This window comes from Eurosta solidaginis, chromosome X, assembly GCF_040869045.1.
Source record: "Eurosta solidaginis isolate ZX-2024a chromosome X, ASM4086904v1, whole genome shotgun sequence".
In the NCBI taxonomy this organism is placed as follows: Eukaryota; Metazoa; Arthropoda; class Insecta; order Diptera; family Tephritidae; genus Eurosta; species Eurosta solidaginis.
Window position 1 is genome coordinate 147,289,110 of NC_090324.1, and position 20,305 is coordinate 147,309,414.

At 39.3% G+C, this 20,305-nt stretch overlaps 1 protein-coding gene and 2 pseudogenes across 1 annotated transcript in view; 2 read left to right on the forward strand and 1 right to left on the reverse strand.

Annotated features, from left to right (window-relative positions):
- LOC137234709 (small ribosomal subunit protein eS4-like) overlaps positions 1-1,326 on the forward strand; it is a 35,632-nt pseudogene extending 34,306 nt beyond the window's left edge.
- LOC137235183 (uncharacterized) overlaps positions 1-20,305 on the reverse strand; it is a 1,124,977-nt gene that overhangs the window by 354,811 nt on the left and 749,861 nt on the right. The window lies entirely within an intron of this gene.
- On the forward strand, positions 1,414-4,238 carry LOC137234710 (dihydrolipoyl dehydrogenase, mitochondrial pseudogene; annotated as a pseudogene).

The window sequence follows — 20,305 nt, forward strand, 5'->3', positions numbered from 1 at the left end:
CTCACACATGCCTGTGTGTATAGGGATCACAAGCATATGTGGGTGGTAGTAACGAAGGAAAATAACCAAAGAAAATTATGTTACGAGGGGGGGGGGGGGGGGAAGATGGTTGACCTCACGTTTCGCTCTCCTGTGGAAAAAGAGAAGAAGTTATTAAATATACGTACGTGGTTTTAAATGTATATAAGGTGGCGCATGTGTGAGGCGTGAAAATCGGATGTTTATTTTTGGCAGGCTCCCGAGACCACCAACCCGAACACGGTCGGTTGGGTTAGGTGACCGCCAACTGTCGATGCCGGTGTACCGCTCACCATCATTTCAGCGTAAATGTCAGCGCCGAGTGTAAGCCGTATTGGTGATGAGCGGTAGAATTGCGGATCCGCCAGCCGCATGAATTCAAAGGGCGTGGCAATCTTGGGGTCCACATTACACGGTGGACTCAAGCGGTAATCGCTTTCGACGACAGCTGCATGGGTTGTTAAGCGCGTCGATGCCCCGTATTTGCCGCGCAGTATGAGGGTGCATTTTCCATGTCCTTGGCTCTCCAATTGTAAGTCGCGTACCAGCTCTGCATCGACGATCGTGCTGGTGGCGCAGGGATCGATAATGGCCCGGACCAGGTGTAAATGCCCACGCGATTCGATTCGTAAGATGGCCGTCGGCGCAATGGGCACGAAAGGCCGCATGATGGGCGGTGGAGTAGCCTAGAGCAGCCGCCCTATCCGGAAGCCTTCCGGCGTGTTGCGCGATAGCGTCTTCGTGCTTTGGCCCACATAAATTGCGCGAATCATTGCCCTTAATGATTTTCTTGAGAAATCGTCAATGGGGCTGAGGTAACCAAAATTCTGATGCAGCGTCTCATTAAAGTTGATGGCAAAGTACGTACTGGTCGAACATATCCAGCGGGTTTTATGAATGCGGAAAACACAACTCGGCGCCAAAGGTGTACCATTCATTGTTGCACACGACGGTCGCCCCATACGCTATCTTGATCCTCTCATCAAAGCCAACGATACTGTTCAGGTCGATATTGCTACAGGCAAAATCACCGATTATATCAAATCCGATTCTGGAAATCTATGCATTATTACAGGTGGTAGAAATTTGGGTCGTATCGGTTCTGTTGTCAACCGTGAAAGACATCCTGGATCTTTTGATATTGTACTCGTAAAGGATACACACGGTCATGTATTCGCAACACTTTTAACAAATGTTTTCATTATTGGTAAGGGTGACAAACCCTACATTTCATTGCCGAAGGGTAAGGGTGCCAAATTGAGTATCGCCGAGGAACGGGACAAGCGCTTAGCCACAAAATCGTATTAAATCGTTTTTATTTAAGAACGATTTCTAATTTATTGCGAGATAATGGAACTTTACAATGAACGAAAACCATTAGTATAACTTGGGAAAATTCCCACATTGGGTGGTATCTGCCTCAATGTTGGTTGCATTCCTTCCAAATCTTTGCTGAACAATTCCCACTACTACCACATGGCGTATTCGGGTGATTTGGCAAATCGTGTCATTAATTGTGGCAGCGCATCTTTGGATTTGGAGAAACTCATGGGACAAAAAAGCCAACTTTGTCAAAGCACTTACAGATGGTATTGCTCAGTTATTTGGAAAGAACAAAGTTACACAACTGGCGGGATATGGCACCATAGTTAGTCCCAATGAAGTGCAAGTAAAAAATGATGATGGCAGCATTAAAACTGTAAAAACCCAGAACCATTATGATCGCCACAGGCTGTGAAGTAACGCCATTCCCTGGTATTGAGATTGACGAAGAAGTCATATTTTCGAGTACTGGTGCTCTCTCACTCAAGTAAGTACCAGAGAAAATGGATGTTATTGGCTTGGAATTGGGCTCAGTATGGTCACGCTTAGGTGCTGAAGTTACTGCTTTTGAACTCATGGACACCATAGGCGGTGCTGGTATAGATATTGAGGTATCAAAGACTTTCCATATAGTACTGTTCAAACAAGGTTTGAAATTCTTGCTGGCGCACAGCGCAGTGGTAGCAGCGTTACCGTAACTGTGGAGAATGCCAAATCTGGTGAAAAGCAAGATATTTCATGCGATGCCTTGTTAGTGTGTGTTGGTCGTCGTCCATTCACCGATGGTCTTGGCCTTGAAACTGTTGGCATTGTTAAAGATGATAAGGGTTGCGTTCCAGTGAATGCCAATTTCCAAACAACGGTATCCAGTATTTATGCTATTGGTGACTGCATAAATGGTCCTATGTTGGCACACAAAGCCGAAGATGAGGGCATACTTTGCGTAGAAGGCATACTTGGAGGACCTGTACATATCGATTATAATGCGTGCCAAGTGTTGTTATACACATCCCGAGGTAGCGTTGGTAGGCAAATCAGAGGAACAACTGAAGCAAGAAGGCGTTGAATATAAAGTTGGCAAATTCCCATTCTTGGCTAATTCACGCGCTTTGGTAGTGTTTTGTCTCAAAGAGCCTATCATAATTATCTTAAATGTACATGACTCTTTTAAACTTGCGAATTTCGACTGCATGGACGTTAAGTTGTTGGTCAGAAGGTGTTTAATTAGATTTAACTGACTACAACAGTGATCAATGTGATGAGTGTACATTAGTGTAATTTTTAACGATAATGCGAAATGACGAATCTTGATGGTTATTGTTTAGAGAAAAAAGATAAAATAAAGAGTGAAGTAGATCGAGCAAATATGTAAAAATATATGGTAGTGTTCAAATGAAAGCCGATTTTGTGCATAAATTCTTGCATAATGAAATGCCAAATTTGATTTGTTTACTATACCACGGAAATATGTGCCATATGTACCGCCTGTGGATAAAACGCTTTTAGAATTGGATTTCGTTCCTACTGCACTTTAACATTTCCAATACGAAGATAGAGAGAAAGAAAAATGCCAAGGTTGGCACGTCGATGAAGTCAACGCTATACTTAAAATTAAACCTAAAGGAAAAATTAACCTCTATGGAGGGCGCGTTTTATGCCGTAAGCGTCTCAACTGATTCAGTACGAAATTGTTTAAAGCTTTTGGAAAAATGGTTTGTGCTGGAAATTTGTAATGGCCACGGTTTACGTTTGCTATCGCTCCGCACACTCTACGAGACATCGAAAGAATCTGTAAAAACAATTGTTGTAATTTAATTGCGGCTGTATGTTGATTGGATGCACCATAATCCATTGCAAGTCAGCAAAGTGGAATGATCCACAGGCGGTTATCATCTCTTTATAACTTGCAAGAAAAATATATCAGGTACGGCTTTTGAAGAACACGAAGATATTTGGGATGTTTTACAATTAAATTTTGTTAAAGGTACTTTGTCAATGGACCCCTGTATGGCATCAATTTTCCATGTACATGCCGGCTAAAAGGAGTGTGGTCAATTTTCCAAAAACGAACAAAGACAACTACAGCTAAGTAAGGGAAGTACTACACCTTTGAGTTGGGTGAACTTTTAAAATGCGGTGCCCATTTCTGTATTAGATCGGTGAGTGTTTTGTTAATGTATGTATATGTAACAGAAAATTGAAAATCCTTCAACCAGAAAAAGAGATGTTGACTTTGGATATTAGTTTCTCCTGTAAATAAAGGAAACCGCTTGCGATTTATGCACCATTAATTGGATATTTTTTTGAAATGAAAGAAACAAGGCCACTCGCTTCATTAAGCGAACCTCTGTCAACAACCCCTAGAAATTATTACGCTTTTACAAAAATAGTTAAAATGGATAGCAGGCGTTTCCTCCTTAACCATTAGGGCAATCAAAAGAAAATGCATGTACAACTACTCATAGATGTTGTACCTAATCAAACAAAGCCATATTATCTTTTACTGCAAATGCAGCGAAAATTAAATGTTTACTATTTATGGTGTTTTTCTATTTGTCGTAAATTATTGCAAATAATTAATTTTTGATTGTCATTTGTTACATTGACAATAAAATCCGACCATCAAACCAAAAAAAAAAAAAGAAATTTCACGTCACGTACTATGCTTTCTAGGCAATACAGCACAACCTGAAGAATCATGTAATGATGTATTAATATCCAGTTTCTTGGTATTAAGTATGCGTTGTGATGGTGGCAAAGAGAATTTTCAACGTTTCCTACGCCACATTGCTCATAATCGGCGTTGTTTAGAGCCAATACGTCCGCTGGATGATGCGCTTGTTATGTGGACACCATTTGGTTTGGAAAACTTCTACTTCCGGCAAACTCCTTTATAAGTGTTGAAGTTACCTTCATCTAGAATACTATCATCGCCTAATGATAACATTTTGCCCATTTCAATTCCATGTAGAGAAAAAAAACTTTGAGTGGTACTGAGTGAGTCATGAATATGATACTGTTTATAGTTACGAGATATTTGTAAGTGACCTTTTTAAAAAGTATTTACTCACTGTGTTGTGCTACTTTTAGACCTTAAAGGTTTAATTTTTGAGGCTTCATATTACATATATGCTACAATGCTTCCTAATTTGTACAATTTAAATTGTTTTTGACTAGTGTATAGTTTTGAGAGAAGTTCAATGGTTTATATGCGTTTTGAATATTAACTTGAAATATATATAAGTAATTTTTCGACGGAAGTTGCAGAAAGGTATCACTTGCGTGCCTATTAAACTTAATGCAATTTTGATTATGTGTCACTTGCGAAAATTGAGTTAGAAGCGAGTCACCAAGGGCCGTGGAGATGACGTTCTTTTGCTGCTATGTCTAGTGTTTGGTATCGACGCGCTTTAATATTTTTATTTTGCTAAGTTAACTGGGAGTTTATTTTATATTTTTCTTACATTTAAACGCTGAAAAAAATGAGATTTGTAATTTGCGCCCCCGTCTACTTCGATTGCGGGTTTATAGGGATTTGATATTTGGGGGTGTAATTGCTGATTTAAGTGCGGATTCGATGGCAGATGATGAATCTGCATTAGGGTTGTGTTGTCCTCGTTCGGGGGAACGAGAGCATGGTTATCGGTGTGTTGGCCTCGTTCGGGATGAACGAGACCTGGGTTATTTGGGATGAAGGGATATGGACTATTAAAGTTCATTTTCCTTGTCGTTGGGCGGAAGTAATACCAATTTTGCGATTGGTCTCGTAATTTGTCCTTTAATTGTATTGACGTCAACAACACGTACACGGTTATCGGAACCTGGGTGTGTGTTGACGATTCTCCCCATTCTCCACTTGTTTGGTTGTAGGTTATCCTCTTTTATGACGACTAGGTCCCCTGGTTTTAAGTTGGATTGTGGATGTTTCCATTTATACCGTTTCTGGATCTCGGTGAGTAATTCCGATTTCCATCTTTTGCAAAATTTTTGATGAAGAGCTTTCATCTTTTGCCATCGATTGACGATTGAGGCAGGATTTTCACTGCAATCGAGTTCATGTGGAGCTAAGAGATGCCCACCTACGAGAAAGTGGAGTAAGCGGCTCCAGGTCGGAAGGGTCGTTGGATGAGGGAATGAGGGGCCTAGAGTTGAGTCATGCCTCAATTCGACATAAGAGGGTAGCAAACTCCTCAAAAGTATATTTATCATCGGACGCGATCTTTTTAAAATGGGTCTTAAAATTTTTACCCCCGCTTCCGACAAACCTCCCTTGTGAGGAGCGCTTGGCGATATAAAATGCCATTCTAAATGTGATGGCTATATTTATTCAAAGTCTGTCCCTTGCTTCACGCAGAAATGCTTTAAACTCGGATCGTAAAGATCGCGAAGCTCCGACAAAGTTAGTACCATTGTCGGAGTAAACGTTTTTCGGACAGCCTCGTCTGGATACAAATCTGCCGAAGGCAGCTAGGAAGGACCCGGTACTAAGGTCGTTTGTCGCTTCTAGATGGATGGTAGTCTTATGAGAGGATTGAACTATAAGTCTGGATAATCTGCAAGTGTAAGGAAGGATAATGGGATGACTTTCGCTATGGGACATGTCTTTGGATGCCCCAGTCCGGCCCCCCAGTTCGAATGATGCCTTCTTCGTATATATATGTATCTAGGGGTAAAATCTCACTTTTCCCATTTATTAGTTTTCCTGACTTCAAATTTGCGTACTCTTCTTGATAATGTTGCCTTTGGCATATTGTTATCAATCTTCGTGTTGTTTTTCTATTTCGTCAGGAGTTATCGAATGAGAATCCCTTTTACAGGAGGCTTTAGTTGTTGGGTACCAATTCTGGAAAACCGAAGAATATAGGATATAACCCACAAAGCCCTTGTAAATCGGAAAACCTGTCCAGAATAGCAAAATTATGTTCGACCGATGTTGCATGAACTTTCACCCTCTTTTCTTCGATATTTGTGTTATAATGCTCTTCTTGTGTTGGCCAATTTTCGTGGTCTTCTTGTAGCCAAGAAGGTCCCTGCCACCACAAAGGATTGTCGATTAGATCCGAAGCGAGGAGACCTCTGCTCGCCAAATCTGCAGGACTTGACGCGGAGTCTACATGCCGCCATACTTTGTCTCCAACCTTGTCGATGATTTTCGTTATTCGATGTGCCACAAACGTTGACCACGAACATGGGGGCTTTCGGATCCATGTCAGTACTATAGTCGAATCTGTCCAAAGGGTTACTTTAATATTGGAAAGTTGCATATTTTCTATGGCCGACTCTATGATTTCTGCAAATAGGACTGCGCCGCAGAGTTCCAGCCGTGGCAATGATATAGTTTTGAGCGGGGCTACTTTTGTCTTTGCAATTAACAGATTGGTGAAAACTCGATCCGTTGTCTGAACCCTCAAGAAAACAGTGGCTGCATATGCTTTTTCCGAAGCATCGCTGAATCCATGTATTTCGACGCTATCCTTTGGACTAAAATGAACCCATCGAGGTATGCGGATATCGCTGATTTTTCCGCATTCTTTCATAAATGCGGTCCAACGATCTAAAGTAGTTTGTGATACGTCTTCGTCCCAACCCGTGCCTTCCAACCAAATATTTTGCATTATAATCTTGGCTACAACTACCACCGGTGCCAGCCAGCCAAGAGGGTCGAACAGCTTTGCAATCGCAGAGAGTATAGCCCTTTTTGTGATGGCATCGCTGTTTTCAAAAGGTTTAGCAATAAAATAGAATAGGTCGGAATGCGCGTTCCACTAAATGCCTAGAGCTTTAACCGTACTAGTATGTTCAAACTCTAGGAAGTCCTCTGTTAATAAATGCTGCTTAGGTATACCCTGCAGAATTTTCTTGCAGTTGGACGTCCATTTTCGCAATGGGAAACCTGCCGATTGCAATGCCGATGATATCTGATCCCTTGCCCTTATCGCAGTTTCGATGCTGTATCCACCGGCGAGTACGTCATCAACGTACATACAATTTCGCAAGATATCTGCTGCCATTGGATTCGAGGTCTCCACGTCATCAGCCAGTTGGTGTAGTGTTCGAATCGCAAGGCAGGGAGCGCAATTCACTCCAAATGTTACTGTTTTCAATTCATAAAGGTTGATTGGATCCTTGGGGCAGTTGCGAAATACAATTCGCTGGAATTTTATTTGATTTTCATTAACCCATATTTGGCGGTACATTTTTCTATGTCGCTGTTAAATACGTATTTGAACAGCCGCCAACGTAGTATAAGATTTGTTAGGTCGGATTGAAGAATCGGCCCTGGATATAAGGCACCGTTTAGACTTTTGCCATTAGTAGTAGGACAAGAGGCGTTAAATACGACTCTGACTTTTGTTGTTGTACTTCCTTCCTTTATAACAGCATGGTGAGGGAGGAAGTAACAGTCGGTTGAGTCTGGCGGGATATTACTGACCTGTTGCATATACCCTAAAGTTTCATATTCGGATACAACTCTATTGTATTCCGTTTGAAGGACTGGGTTTTTCGCAGGTCGTGTCTCGTTGCGATAGAATTGAGAACACGCACTTCTCAATGAGGGGCCTGAGTTAAACTCTTTCCTAAAGGGTAAGGAGGCTACGTATTTGCCATCGTTGTTCCGAACTGTTGTGAATTTGTATAGCTCCTCGCAATAAGTGACATCGTTATTGATGCTCCTCTTCTTTGCAATTTCCTCTATCTCCCAAAAGGCCGCCAATTGTTTATCTAAAGTGACCTCGTTGAAATATGAAACTAAAGTTTTATTTGAATCAACCGCATCGTGGCGGCCTGTCAGAATCCAGCCGAACACTGTTTCCTGTGCTATTAATGTGTTTAGCACGTCCTTCCTAATACAGTCTAGCATAATTTGGGGGTATATGTATCCGCCCAGAATCAGATCGACTGGCTCATTGACAAAGAATATTTTGTTAGCCAGTACTAAGTCAGGGAATGCTTGCCTAGTCATTGCGTTTACTTGGCAAGTTGGGAGATTCCCTGTTAATTGTGGTAAAACCAGCATGATCATATTGATCTCGATTAATGGGTCTGTTCGTGACCGCAATTGTATGTTGCACGCTTCTTTTACTTGTGCAGACAATGTATTATTGATGCCCGAAACTTGGACATGCATGCATTTAGTTGGCAGATTTATTCTGCGCTTGAGTTTCTCGGTTATGAATGAGCATTTAGATCCCGAGTCTATTAGGGCTCTCGCCGAATAGTCAACAACATTTAAATAAATATATACCTGTGCTGTCCCTGATAGCACTCCTTTACTTGTATTTGCGAAGCATGAGTTCACATTATTAATCGAACTGTTTTCTTTTTCAGCATTGCGACGCGTTTGAGCATCTCTTGACGTTGATGCTCCGATCGTATCTACCGAATTTGTGGTTTTGGGCTGATTCGGAATGTGAAGCAGCGTATTGTGTCTTAAATGGCATGTGGCACAGTTCACTTGACTGGTGCACTTTGTGACAGTATGTCCAGCCGAAAGGCAGTTTAAGCATCCGCGAATGCTTTTAATGTTCTCAAACCATTTATTTGGCGTTTAGCGCAGAAACTTTTCGCATTTTGCGATTCGATGTGCAGAACTTTTGCACATCTTGCACGGGGGTTTGGCTATACTTGCCTGATACGACCCCAATCGTTTCGCCGATGTTTCTGCAGAGGAACGAGAAGCTTGTGGCTTAGAAGGTTTTGAAACTGTATCCCCTCTTATATCTACGACAGTTTCCAACGTTTGGAATCTGCTGGATAAGAATTTATCCATGTCTGCCCATTTTGAAATTTCTGTTTTATTTTCTATGGTTTGTTCCCTAGAGCCAGTGTGGTTTGCAGTTTTGTGGAGCACAATTACGTGAGAATTGCATCCCAGTTTGATATGTCAATCTTGTGACTTTGAAGCGCTGAGATGCAATTGTATATTTCACGTTGCAGTTTTTTAATGGAGCTACCGCATTCACTCTCAACTGCTTTCAAACTAAACAGAATTTTTAATTGGGCATTTACCAAGGTACATTTGTTTTCGCATCGGTCACACAAATTTTTCCACGCTGTGTCTAAACCGTCTGTCGTTAAGGAACACCGTTCCACTATTTGTTTGGCCTCCCCTTGGGTTTTTTGCCTTAAATAGTATGGTTTTTGTACTGCATGGAGTTTGCTATTATTAATACATATGGCAATGAACATGTCCCTAAAAGACGGCCTTTGAAAATATCCGTATCACACGCTGTGAGGCGCACATGATTTTCCATATTATCTGAGACCTCTACTTTCTTATCTTTCTTTTCAAAATGTTCCAAAAGCTCAGCTATTGCCGCCTGACACTTTAGGAAGCTGAAATAGCACATTTTATGCTTCTTTTTGATAGTCGATAAGTCTTTTGACTCAAGCTCTGATGAACCTACGAGCTTTTCGTATGTCACCTTCGTAGCTTCCCACAGAGATTTTAACTCATACCTTTGGTATATTAGGAGTGTTTACTGTGTTGTGAAGGTGACATGTCGTTGAAGTCATTTTCATACTCCGTCACTGCATCTGCTTGGCGTGTATAGGTCTCCATTGTGTATAAAAATGAAAACTGATAAATTTATAGAAAAACTAAAAAGAAATTTCCTTTGCAGAGCGTAGTGAGTGAAAATGTTGCCAAAGGACCGAACTTGGAAGTGATAATGTGATTAGTGAAAAGATTTGATGTATGCGTATGTATACACAAATTTACCAATTGATTGTGTAAGCCGATAAGGTATGGCTAACGTGAAAAAAGGACTGTATAGAGGCTTATGTGCTAAGTGGGATAAGTACAATTTCGTGGTGGCAACGGCGCGCACCCACGTAAATGTTAAGGAATGTGCTAATGCAGATTTACTACTGAATTGTCTAAGCCAAAGAGTAATGGCTAGTGAAAAATGGTGTTAGTGAAAAGAAAAAACGAATCACTCGTTATGGACTTTAAATAGCCTAATAAAGGACTGTATTCAGCTTTGATCTTGTCCAGTGATCTTTTATATCTCACCAAAAAAATAGATCAGTCTAAACTGATATTTGTATCGCCGCAAGTGGAAATAATAAATTCTTAAATTTTTTTGTTTTCTTTAAAAATTATATGAGAAATAAGCCTATTGGCCACCCAAACAACAACAACTATATGTGTGTGTAAACTAAGTGCACTTTGTATTATAGCCCCAAGATAAAATGCGATCGTATTGTTCGTGTAAATAAGCGCAAGTGATTTTTATGTGGAAAAATTTGTTTGCTTGAATGTGCGCGCAAATCACAATTAAATTTTTTGTTTAAGTAACCTTAATCAATCAAAATTTTGTGCTGTGGATTAAATGCATTTTTTTTCAGTTAAATCCTGCAAAGGTAAAAGTAACAAGTAAGGAAGGTTAAGTTCGGGTGTAACCGAACATTACATACTCAGTTGAGAGCTATGGTGACAACACAAGGGAAAATAACCATGTAGGAAAATGAACCGAGGGAAACCCTGGAATGTGTATCAAATGAAAGGCATTAAAGAGTATTTTATGAGGGAGTGGGCCATAGTTCTATAGGTGGACGCATTTTAGGGATATAGCCATAAAGGTGGATCAGGGTTGACTCTAGAATGTATTTGCACGATATGGGTATCAAATGAAAGGTGTTAATGAGTATTTTAAAAGGGAGTAATCCTTAGTTCCATAGGTGGACGCCGTTTCGAGATATCGCCACAAAGGTGGACCAGGGATGACCCTAGAATTTGTTTGTACAATATGGGCATCAAACGAATGGTGTTAATGAGTATTTTAAAAGGGAGTGAGCCTTAGTTCTATAGGTGGATGCCTTTTCGAGATATCGCCATAAAGGTTGACCAGGGGTGACTCTAGAACGCGTTTGTACGATATGGGTATCAAATGAAAGGTGTTAATGAGTATTTTAAAAGGGAGTAATCGTTAGTTCCATAGGTGGACGCCGTTTCGAGATATCGCCATAAAGGTGGACCAGAGGTGACCCTAGAATTTGTTTGTACAATATGGGTATCAAAAGAAAGCTGTTAATGAGTATTTTAAAAGGGAGTAATCCTTAGTTCCATAGGTGGACGCCGTTTCGAGATATCGCCATAAAGGTGGACCAGGGGTGACCCTAGAATTTGTTTGTACAATATGGGCATCAAACGAAAGGTGATAATGAGTATTTTAAAAGGGAGTGGGCCTTAGTTCTATAGGTGGACGGCGTTTCGAAATATCGCCATAAAGGTTGACCAGGGGTGACTCTAGAACGAGTTTGTACGATATGGGTATCAAATGAAAGGTGTTAATGAGTATTTTAAAAGGGAGTAATCCTTAGTTCCATAGGTGGACGCCGTTTCGAGATATCGCCATAAAGGTGGACCAGGGGTGACCCTAGAATTTGTTTGTACAATATGGGTATCAAATGAAAGGTGTTAATGAGTATTTTAAAAGGGAGTAATCCTTAGTTCCATAGGTGGACGCCGTTTCGAGATATAGCCATAAAGGTGGACCAGGGGTGACCCTAGAGTTTGTTTGTACAATATGGGTATCAAAAGAAAGGCGTTAATGAGTATTTTAAAAGGGAGTAATCCTTAGTTCCATAGGTGGACGCATTTTCGAGATATCGCCATAAAGGTGGACCAGGGGTGACCCTAGAATTTGTTTGTACAATATGGGTATCAAAAGAAAGGTGTTAATGAGTATTTTAAAAGGGAGTAATCCTTAGTTCCATAGGTGGACGCCGTTTCGAGATATCGCCATAAAGGTGGGCCAGGTGTGACTCTAGAATTCGTTTGTGCAATATGGGTATCAAACCTAAGGAGTTAATGAGTATTTTAAAAGGGAGTGGGCCTTAGTTCTATAGGTGAACGCCTTTTCGAGGTATCGCAATAAAGGTGGACCAGGGGTGACTCTAGACTTTGTTTGTACGATATGGGTATCAAATGAAAGGTGTTAATGAGTCATTTTAAAAGGGAGTGGGCCTTCGTTCTATAGGTGTTCGCCTTATCGAGATATCTCCATAAAGGTGGACCAGGGGTGATTTTAGAATATGTTTGTACGGTATGGGTATCAAATGAAAGGCGTTAATGAGTATTTTAAAAGGGCGTGGGGTTTAGTTCTATAGGTGGACCATTTTCGAGATGTCGCCATAAAGGTGGACCAGGGGTGACTCTATAATGAGTTTGTACGATATGGGTATCAAATTAAAGATATTAATGAGAGTTTTTAAAGGGAGTGGTGTGAAGGCGTTTTCCAGATATCGACCAAAATGTGGACCAGGGTGACCCAGAACATCATCTGTTGGATACCGCTAATTTATTTATATATGTAATACCTGCCAAGATTTTAAGGGTTTTTTATTTCGCCGTGCAGAACTTTTTCATTTTCTTCTACTTAATATGGTAAGTGTCACAACCATTTTATAAAGTTTTTTCTAAAGTTATATTTCGCGTCAATAAAACAATCCAATTACCTTACCATGTTTCATCCCTTTTTTCGTATTTGGTATAGAATTATGGCATTTTTTCATTTTTCGTAATTTTCGATATCGAAAAAGTGGGCGTGGTCATAGCCGGATTTCGTTCATTTTTCATACCAAGATAAAGTGAGTTCAAGTAAGCTTGTGAACTGAGTTCATTAAAGATATGTCGATTTTTGCTCAAGTTATCGTGTTAACGGCCATGCGGAAGGACAGACGGACGACTGTGTATAAAAACTGGGCGTGGCATCAACCGATTTCGCCCATTTTCACAGAAAACAGTTATCGGTATAAAATCTATGCCCCTACCAAATTTCAAAAGGATTGGTTAATTTTTGTTCGACTTATGGCGTTAAAAGTATCCTATACAAATTAAATGAAAAAAGGGCGGAGCCACGCCCATTTTGAAATTTTCTTTTATTTTTGTATTTTGTTGCACCATATCATTACTGGAGTTGAATGTTGACATAATTTACTTATATACTGTAAAGATATTAAATTTTTTGTTAAAATTTTACTTTAAAAAAAAATTTTTTTTAAAAGTGGGCGTGGTCCTTCTGCGATTTTGCTAATTTTTATTAAGCGTACATATAGTAATAGAAGTAACGTGTCTGCCAAATTTCATCATGATATCTTCAACGACTTCCAAATTACAGCTTGCAAAATTTTCAATTACCTTCTTTTAAAAGTGGGCGGTGCCACGCCCGTTGTCCAAAATTTTACTAATTTTCTATTCTGCGTCATAAGTTCTACTCATCTACCAAGTTTCGTCGCTTTATCTGTCTTTTGTAATGAATTATCGCACTTTTTCGGTTTTTCGAAATTTTCGATATCGAAAAAGTGGGCGTGGTTATAGTCCGATATCGTTCATTTTAAACAGCGATCTGAGATGAGTGCTCAGGAACCTACATACCAAATTTCATCAAGATACATCAAAATTTACTCAAGTTATCATGTTAACGGGCGGACGGACGGACGGACGGACATGGCTCAATCAAATTTTTTTTCGAGCCTGATTATTTTGATATATGGAAGTCTATATCTATCTCGATTCCTTTATATATATACAACCAACCGTTATCCAATCAAACTTAATATACTCTGTGAGCTCTGCTCAACTGAGTATAAAAAGGTGGCGCTAAGCGGTGTTTAGGTTATGTAAACTTTTTAGAGCAGTGTTGTGTTACCTTGAGCTGTGTCCGGTAAATTTTACCGCGGGTGGGGGATTATTCCGGATAGTCACAAGGCGTGATTCACAAACTTTAAGTAACTGCGTTAAGTGGGTTTTTTTTTTTTGCACGAAATATAAATTTTTTCCACTTAACACTCACTTGCACTTTTTGATGGGAAAGAACCAATTTATAATTTTATTTTGAAATATTTATTTACAACAAAAAACACTACCTCGCACGGAATAAACCACGTACCTTTTAATTAATTTGTTGATCCGGAGTAATAGAACCTGATTTTTTATGGATGTCGGAGTTGTTGATGTTGGTGTTGCCAAAAGGGTCGTTGTGTGCACACGCTTCTAATTATATTATCACGATTGTAAATATGGTTGATATTATCTTCCTTGATTATCACCAACTTTTTGACTGCTTCTGATTAATTGCCTAGCGAGTGGAGTGGACTGTAGTTATAGGTGATTGGCTCTTCTTACCGGCGTGGTAAGGACCATGTCCAAATGCGTGGTGGCAACGGCGCCACCCACGTATTTGTTATAGATTGATTAAGGCGAAAAAAAGGAAGAAAATAAGAACACCAAAAGGTTTCATGTTAATAAAAAAGAAATTCACAGTGTGTTTTTATTTAAGGTATATAAGTACAACAAGTGTGAAGAAAGATTTTAACAAGTGTTGTGAAAGTTAAAATATTAAATATATTTTTATTAAATTTACACTTACGTGAACGTGGGATAACGTGTACCTTCGCTGGCTGCTGGATTCAGAGAAGACGAGCCTCTTTGTGACATGAGCCGATGAACCCACGATACAGCTCCTTCGTTGGGTTTCCCGGCAACAAATTTGCTGTACCGCGGGCTCACAGCGGTAAAAATCTAAGATACATACGTACTACCACTCACACATGCCTGTGTGTAGTGATCACAAACATATGTGGGTGCTAGTAACGAAGGAAAATAACCAAAGAAAATTATGTTACAAGGGGGGGGGGGGGAGATATATTTAGGTCTGTGGCCTAAACACATTACATCTTTTTATTACTGCTTTTATAATAAAATTGTTATAAATTACTTTTGTAATTATTGGAATTTTCAAGACATACAAAATAGAAGTTGAATTGCTTAATACTCTAACTTCGGCTAATTCTAGAGCCTCTTCCATTGTGTTGAAGTGCATATTTTCCTTATTAAATTCCTTAATAAATATTTCAATTTCTTTCTTATTCAAAATCATAGAATTTATGATACCTAATCTAGCCCATTGTATGGCATATTTTATGTTAACTATTTCTTCTTTTATAAGCCTAATTTTATTCTGTAAATTTAAAGCGATTTCGTTTACAATTACCTCTTCGTTCTGAAAGGTACTTAATATATCATTAGTGATTTTCGTTAAATTGTTTATCTACGTGGTGGCAACGGCGTGCACCCACGTATTTGCTATAGATTGATTAAGGCGAAAAAAAGGAAGAAAATAAGAACACCAAAAGATTTCGTGTTAATAAAAAAGGAATTCACAGTGTGTTTTTATTTAAGGTATATAAGTACAACAAGTGTTAAGAAAGATTTTAACAAGTGTTGTGAAAGTTAAAATATTAAATATATTTGTATTATATTTACACTTACGTGAACGTGGGATAACGTGTACCTTCGCTGGCTGCTGGATTCAAAGAGGACGAGCCTCTTTGTGACATGAGCCGATGAACCCACGATACAGCTCCTTCGTTGGGTTTCCCGGCAACAAAGTTGCTGTACCGCGCACTCACACATGCCTGTGTGTGTATAGTGATCACAAGCATATGTGGGTGGTAGGAACGAAGGAAAATAACCAAAGAAAATTATGGTACGAGGGGGGGGGGGGGAGATATATTTAGGCCTGTGGCCTAAACACATTACATCTTTTTTATTACTGCTTTTATATTAAAATTGTTATAAATTACTTTTGTAATTATTGGAATTTTCAAGACATACAAAAATTGATTTGCTTAATACTCTAACTTCGACAAAATAGAAGTTGAATTGCTTAATACTCTAACTTCGGCTAATTCTAGAGCCTCTTCCATTGTGTTGAAGGGCATATTTTCTTTATTAAATTCCTTAATGGATATTTCAATTTCTTTCGTATTCAAAATCATAGAATTTATGATACTTAATCTAGCCCATTGTATGGCATATTTTATGTTAACTATTTCTTCTTTTATAAGCCTAATTTTATTCTGTAAATTTAAAGCGATTTCGTTTACAATTCCTCTTCGTTCTGAAAGGTACTTAATATATCAATAGTGATTTTCATTAAATTATTTATCTGCTGCTTAAAAGCATTGCTTATATAATATTGCTTATTATTATTGTTAATTAGTTTTTGTAAATTACCATTTGGCGGCCACCGTGGTGTGATGGTAACGTGCTCCGCCTATCACACCGTATGCCCTGGGTTCAACTCCCGGGAAAAGCAACATCAAAATTTTAGAAATAAGATTTTTCAATTAGAAGAAAATTTTTCTAAGCGGGGTCGCCCCTCGGCAGTGTCTGGCAAGCGCTCCGATTGTATTTCTGCCATGAAAAGCTCTCAGTGAAAACTCATCTGCCTTGCAGATGCCGTTCGGAGTCGGCATAAAACATGTAGGTCCCGTCCGGCCAATTTGTAGGGAAAAATCAAGAGGAGCACGACGCAAATTGGAAGAGAAGCTCGGCCTTAGATCTCTTCGGAGGTTATCGCGCCTTAAATTTATTTTTTTTTAAATTACCATTTATCATAATTAGGTCGTCATGATCGGGGCTTCCTGCCAGGTATTTCCAGCCAGTGCCAAGGATATCTAGGGATCTTCTTTGTCAGGGACTATGAGGAGGCTCTACGATTTCCAACATTTCAATAGCGTGTTGGACCTCGTGTTGCAAGGTGGGGTAAATAGGATTTTTCGGTGGTTAAAACTTTGTCTGTCATCTCAGTAATGTTTTGCAGAACTTGACGGTAGACTGCGGTATCAATGATGTGGATAAAGTTAAGGTTGCCATCCTTGAATTTGGAGAAACCAATATCGATGGTTATTAAGTGGGATGAGGAGTAGTCGTGAATTTGGACTTCTCCCTGGGTAGTGCAAGCGAGTAGGCTGGAGAAAAAAAAAATTTGGGGATACGACCATTTTATAAAATTTCCTTACTCTATTTATTGGTAGTTTTGTGAAATTTATTTGTTAAATCGTTCGCCTATGGCGTATTAATCGATGGAAAATTCGTCACTTGGAGGTAGGATAAGTGTTTAAGTGACTTAAACTATGAACTTTTTTCGTTCGTTTGTTTCATTAGCCATTGAGTGTGCTTGTAATTCTCAACTGGTTAGTGAAATATTCTAAAGACATAGTTTAAATTTTTTATCCCAAAAGGGGGGGGGGGGGGTTTAAAAAGCAAATCAAGGTGGCTCAACCCGCAGCCAATACCTTGGAGCCCCCAGTGCTCGCCCCAATGAATACATACAAGGTGTAACAGGCGCATAGCGACCTCTCTCTAAATAAAATAATATACAGCCCACTTAAATAACAAATAATATAATAACAACAACTATTCTCCCGTTGAATCACCAAAGCTTAGACAATAAGAAATGAGAAAAAATGATTTTTTTCTTTAAAAAAAAATTTTTTGAGAGTACATTTTTTTTTGTTATATTTTTATCAGCTCCTTATCAGCCCTTTGTACACCGTCTTCCCTGATTGGGTTATGACTGTGGAGTTCCTGTCTTCTCTGACGACCTCCTTCCTGTACCTAAGCTTATTGCCCACTCTTTTGCTTATTCTGACATAGATGATGCCATTGGGACTGTAAATTTTGAAGATTGATCTTTTTTTTATTGTGGAATTCTAAATCTTTTATTTGTTTTTCGGCAAAATTTTTTATGTTTTCTTGCCTGTGGCTTTCCAATTGTTCGGGGTCGGTACTTACAGTCCATCCGAAAAATAATTCTATTGGTTTTCTCTTAATTGTCGAATGGATGGAATAATTGTACTTGCAGAGTGATCTGTTAAGTAGATCTTCGAAGCTATCGTGCGTCCTTTCACTTTTCACGCATCGCATTATTTCTGAAAGGGTGGAATGGAAGCGCTCAACCTGGCCGTTGACAGTACTGGTGTAGGGGGGTGTCTTGTAAATCTCTATTCCGTATTGGTTTTCAAACATAAAGGTTATGGTTGCAGAGTTTAAAGATTTTTCGTTATCAATTACGATTTTTTCTGGAATACCGAAAAAAGTTAGCAATTCTTGAAGGGGTTGTTTTATATCCTCCGTCGCCCTTGATCTAAGTACTTTCGCTTGGGCGTATTTAGAGAATTTGTCGATGGCTGTGAGGATAACCTTATTGTTTGTGTGATAGATATCGATATGGACAATGTGTCCTGGGTAATTGGGAATTGGGGTTGCTTGTATGATTGGGGCAGTCGGATGTCTTTCATACTTATTTTCATTGCATATTTTGCACAGTTTTGTAATACTTTTTATTTTTGCAGTCATTTGCGGGAAATAGCATTTACCTAAAAGCTGTTTTGTATTTTCTATTGCATTTCGATGAGCCCTATTATGCTCGTTTATGTTTCCTGTTTCTGGATCCGCTTCGTTCAAGATATCCTTTATGAATTTGCGGGTATAGAGTACCCTGTATCTGCTAAAATGAGTTTCGTAAATTTTTTGGATTTTGCCCAAAATGCTATCTTCGGTTCTTATGCAGCTTTTTGCTGAAGGATTTAAGTATGGTTTTAGTAGGGTGGTGAGAGTTTCCTCCGTAAAATCTCTTTCGATTATGATATGGCGGTTGTAGGTGGGGAAAATTATCTTAAATTGGTATGAAGGAGTTTCTCCTACTGAAATAAAAATTTGGTTCTTGAATGCATTAATGGGTGCATCCTTGTAGGGAATTAAGGTTTGACCTGAACTTCCGTCGCTGTGTTGGGTGGGTGTCATTGAATTTATTTCCTGTGGTGGTCTAGAAAGTGCGTCCAATACGACGTTTGTGTGGCCGGGCTTGTATTTGATCTCATAGTTGTACTCCTCCAAGATGGCTTTCCTTCTCGTTTGTTGCGTAGTTTTCCTCGGCATTTGATAGGGTTCTAGATATGAAGAGAATGGGTTTATTATCTTGTTCAAGCACTGCTCCTATTGCATAACTGGAGGCGTCGGTAGTCAGATGGAATTCTTTACAGAAATTGGGGTATTGTAACATCACGTCGTTGGTCGTAAGCGTCCTTTTTATGTTATTATTCGTTGTTCATGGTTATTGCTGTCTTTGCAGATAAATGTTTACTCATTCGTCCTTCCTCCCCTCTTAAGTTGAGAGTAAGGTGTTTTGCTATTTTGGCGTATTCCCTAATGAAACGTCTGTAAAACCCAGACATTCCCAGGAAGGATCTGAGGTCCTTTAGTGTTTTTGGTATAGGTACCTTTTCTATTGCAGCAATCTTTAATGGATTTGCTCTAATGCCGTCTGCAGTGATTATGAATCCTAAAAATTCTACTTCCTGCGCGAAGAATTTGCGTTTGTCTAGCTGGATTTTCATATTGGCTTGCTCTAGTGTATCGAAAATTATTTGTAAGAATTTAGCAATGGCTTGTTCTGTCTTGCTTAAAATTATGATATCGTCTATGTAGACGTAACACACCTTCCCTATATGTTGCCGTAGTATATCGTCGAGGGTGCGTTTTTCAATCCGAAAGGGAGTCTAGTAATTTCATATTTTGCGTTGTTTATGGAAAATGCGGTTTTTTTCGATATCTGATTCTTTCTGGGGTATTTGGTGGAATCCGTTTTTCAGATCGATTACGGAAAAGAACCTATTACGTCCTAGTTGCGCTAGTACCTAGTTTATTTCGGCGATGGGGTACCGGTCTACAATAGTAACCAAGCTGAGCTTCCTGTATTCAATTACTAGTCTGTACTGTTTATTTCCTGCAGAGTCTGGTTTCTTGTTAACGATCCAAACGGGGGAATTATAGGGGGAGTGAGATGGTCGTATAATTCCATCTTCAACAAGTTTATTGACCTGTTTTTCAACCTCATTTTTTAGGGACATTGAATAAAGATAATATTTTGTGTAAATTGGAGGGTCGTTTGTTGTACGGATTTAACCGACGATTCTAGTGGTGTACGTTAGTTTTTTATCGGGTTCAGCGAATAATGTGGGGAACTGTTGCACTAAATTTCCGATAATGACTTTTTGTTCTGGATTCATATGTTCAGTTTTTATTTCTATGTTGTTCACTGATTTAGAAACTTGTTGCTTAATGGGGATTTTTATTTTGTTTTCTATGCGCGTGTAGTGGTTAGAGGTG